Source organism: Notothenia coriiceps, unplaced genomic scaffold (assembly GCF_000735185.1).
Source record: "Notothenia coriiceps isolate Sejong01 unplaced genomic scaffold, NC01 NC01_scaffold00003418, whole genome shotgun sequence".
Taxonomy (NCBI): Eukaryota; Metazoa; Chordata; class Actinopteri; order Perciformes; family Nototheniidae; genus Notothenia; species Notothenia coriiceps.
In genome coordinates this window covers 1-4,269 of record NW_011336119.1, presented here as the reverse complement: position 1 = coordinate 4,269, position 4,269 = coordinate 1, and the positions used below count along the sequence as shown (strand labels likewise).

Sequence of the window (4,269 nt, the reverse complement as noted above, 5' to 3'; positions counted from 1 at the left end):
AAGGATTGGTGTACAGGCCACTGGTCTGAGGTGGAGGTCAGAGGACGGTCGGCTTACGGTTATCTCTGTCCCTAAGAGTCTCGTCGACGTCCAAGCTCGCCGGAACGTAGCTACCCTAGGTGGAGTTCCTTGAGATCGGCCTCTGTCTCCTGCTCCAAAGTCCCGACGAGACGACCCCCTTGTCGCGTAGGGACAGGACGGAGGACTACCAATGAGAATGTACTTGTTGTGTGAACAATATTGAGGTCAGTGGCAAATCAACTCAAATGACAACGATAAATCACAAAAAATATTTAGTGTTTCCAATATCACAACGAAACAAATACTTTGACCCTTTCCCTCTCTATCATAACAAACTAAAAACACTTCGGTGAAACAACAATGGACTCCCATACTCTTACACGAATATTTTAAATATTATAATTCGAATAAATACAAAGTGAAAAGTATGTTCTGTACGTCGAAATGTTTTACTGTGTAGCGGTAATTTTATATGTTATTCTTCAAAGGGAGTCTAATGTACAATTCCATGTACGTCGTTTTATATTGTAAACTAGTTCCAATTCTCTGTGTTCCTCCCCAGTTTCCATACTATTATTCTTATTTTATTTATTACCCAAGAAGAGACTGTCTGTTCTGTGTTCTGTTGACTTAGCTACGTTTGTTATATTTTACATATTCATTTCATCCATTGTGAAATATATATGTGTTAAAGGTGGGGGGGGTTAGTTGATCAACCAATTATAATTGTAACTATAATCGTCCATTATAGCCGAGAAATAACCAAAGTAATAATTTGTGAAATAATTTTCGGAATAAGATGGTACTGGGTATAAGATGTTCATTATTTCGTGTATCGATTACTAAAAAAGTAAGTTCAATTGGGAGATTATTCGATGACAATAAAATAACCATGCATTCCTTCAACAACAATGATTACTCGACAACCAGAATTATACGAGTTATAGACGCATGGTGTTCTTGTCTATTGCAGAGGGGTACGTTATTGTTGGTTGTTTATACTAAGATGAGAATTACGATTGTTCTGTACTTTTGATGTTCACAAGTAACGACTAGATTAATTGAGTTTCTTACTCCATAAAAGTTAAGTCTTCTTTCTACAAGGGGATTATCCGATCATCAAACCGAAATTATACGTCACAATTACTTGTTGATCGACTACCACTTATACACATGTACTTAGATTCACAATGGTATTGCAGACCGCACGATGGGAAAAGAGAAGGGGAGCCCCACGCGAGAAACACAAACGTGCGCCAGCACGGAGCGAAAAAGCACAAGACACGACGTCTATGACTCGGCAGACCGAAGGTGTGACGTGTGCCTTCTCGTGCCAATTTCGAGGGTTGTGCTGTAGCCTTCTCCGAATTGTCTCTTGTGCCCACATTATAAATCAAATTATACCGTCAGAGTCAGTTCCATCCCGCGCGAACCTGACCCCTCGGCAAATCCCAGCGGCCAAGTTCCAGGGGCTTGTCCCTGGATCGTCATACCTCCACCTGACGATAAACCTTCCAGGGTCAGTGGAGGCAGGACGTCACCATCTGTGGTAACCTCGTTCCCGTGACCCTGTAGGGGGAAGGGGGGGATGAGGGTAACGGAGGGGCGCCGCCGACATGTTTCTCGTACGGGTGACGAGGATAATCTGAGGAGCCATGTATCCTACTCCAATCTTCGTCTCTTGTGTACAAGGTGACACACTGAGACGTACACTCTTGTAATTTCTCGAAAGTAGGGAGACTAAGTATAATATAGTATAGATAAGAATAAAATTCTTTGAGTGGTCGAACAGAAAGAGACCGTAGCGGAAGGCTAATGGAGGCGGGTACGAAAAACGAATCGGAGTGGTTTCTGACACCTAGTCTGGTTTTTGATTTATAAATTACAAACTAATATTACTACAATCTGTTCCACGTTTAGCCAATTAATGTTAATACACCTTCGTATGTCTTGAGCTTCAGTCTCAGGATCCATGTATCTGTGATCCTCTCCAGAATGGAAGTAGTCCTCACATACAGAGCATCAGCTAGTTCCTGAACAGTGTCCTTCACATGCAGTAATCAGCAGCGAACCGCTTCAACACGTGTATTTCGGTTTATTCACGGCATTCATTTAGTTATTCTACAGTATTGTTGTTTTATAGTTATTTGTTAATGTAACCCAATTTGTGTTCTTTGAAATTGAAAAGGATATGGCATTGTGTTTGTTACTTTCGTTGCAGTTGTATATACCTTACGTGTAATTTGGCTTGGCTTCCTATTTATGGACATGCTTTTATTTTGAAGGAGAGGTAGCGCTGTTGACAGGAGGTTGTTGTTGTTGCTATGGAAACAACGTGACGGAGATTAACGGAGAAAAGTAATATCTACATATAAAGACGGAGAAAGTAAACAATAACGTTTATGGTTAAGTGTTAGCACCCCCCGAAGAGGCACAAGCTCTTAAGTTGATATTGGAGTTTTCAATAAATTCAATTTGAAAAAAAAACGGGGAAAAAACAAACAAAACGAATATCCGAATAACGAAATTGAAACCCGAAGAGTACTCCAACGAACGAATATTCGGATATTTGGGTACAGCCCTAATGTGCACAGCTACAGTTGGGATACCTTTGTTATCATGTTAGTAATCTTTGTAATCATATTGGAAGAGGACATTCAGTGTTTTCCCAACAGACCAATACAGGAAAACATTCCATGCCGACTGCAATAACTCTGTACACCAAATCTTCTCAATACAAGTGTCAACACAAATCTAACGATAGGCTTTAAACAAAGTTCACAACAATCACATGATAAGTTGTTGATGTATTTTATGTTTTCGAAAAACAAAAATGTATTATTTGAACCAGAAACCTTTAGACTTTGAGACAAGGGAAATAAAAAATGGCACTTCTGTGTTTGCACGTCAGTTTGCCTCTACATAAAAACCAAAACATACGAAATAGCCCAAAACATTGACACAATAAGAAAGAAACTTGAATTTGAAGTGACTTTCCTTTGCTATGCAGTGAAATAAGTGAGTCTGATATTCCTTTCTGGTTGGTGTGTTGGTCAATTGCAGTGTTTCTTACTCATTCTGTATATTTGACTGCCTGCTCTTTAGGCACTCTACGACTCGGCATGTTACCCTGCTGCTGTAACAACATCATTTCCCAATGTTGGATCAATAAAGTCTTCTCTTCTCTAAATCTCTGTGTTAGGGCATGGTGGCGGTGTCCGGCAGCCTGTCTGTCCTCCTCGACTCCATCCTGTGTGCTCTGGGCCCGCTGACCTGTCTCACTGCTCAGATACCGCAACTCAACGGCTGCCCTCGAAACGTCCTGGTAAAGTACAACGCTTAATATAAATATATATATATAATTGTATGCAGGTGTTTCCAGCTGTTTTAAAAACACTTCATATATGTTCACTTTTATTGCTGTTATCTAACAAAGCTCTCCTCTTTTTTTCTCTGACAGTCTAATACGTTGGACAACATCGCCTACATCATGCCGGGGCTTTGAGTGAAGGATAATCGAAATTTGACGTCAGAAATCCTCCGATATGACCCTCTGATTTTAATTTAAACAACTCTTATCTTAGCCGCTGAAAAGCCGGATATTTTTTAGCGTCAACGTGTTTTTAAAGTGTATTTTTGTAAACCTTGTTCTCTTAATTTTCGATTTATTTTTTTAAAACATTTTACTGAGCATGTTGATTTCCGAGCTTAGTTTTAATGTTACTGTACAGCAGTGGTTCTCAAAGTAAAAAAAAAAAATTTTATAAAAAAAAAAGATTAAAAACAAAATTAATAAAAAAAAAAAGTATTGATTCAAAAATAATATGATACAGTACTATTACGTCTGGGTCTCTGTGTTTCATTAAAGCTCGGCTCTGTGTGTGTGGAACGAGCCATTTTGTGTGCGTGAGCGAGCGAGAGAGAGAGAGAGAGCACCGGTACCGGAGATCGTTGTTGTTAGCTTCTGGTGCTAGCGAGCTACGCTAACAGATATAAGGAGTTTTTTCAACAACAAAGTGGAGGAGAGTCCTCTCCTGTCAGACTGAGAGGCTCAGTGAGCTAAAGGACTCTCTCAGTGTTATCTCAGTGGGTCTCAAACGTTTTGGTCACCATTAATGTAAACAATTATTTCCGAGGCACACGTTTATATGATCATTATAGTTATAAAAAAATAAGAGAATAAATGAAAAACAGGTATGAAATACTATATGACAGTAAAAAATGAATAAAGTTTAAAAGGGGAGTGAT

General features: G+C 39.4%; 1 long non-coding RNA gene across 1 annotated transcript; it reads left to right on the top strand.

Moving 5' to 3' along the window:
* Nucleotides 1-3,195: 3,195 nt before the first annotated feature.
* LOC104941500 (uncharacterized) lies at nt 3,196-3,782 on the top strand. The gene is made up of 2 exons (XR_797903.1): nt 3,196-3,346; nt 3,482-3,782. It is a non-coding gene; the product is annotated as an uncharacterized lncRNA (long non-coding RNA).
* Nucleotides 3,783-4,269: the final 487 nt, after the last annotated feature.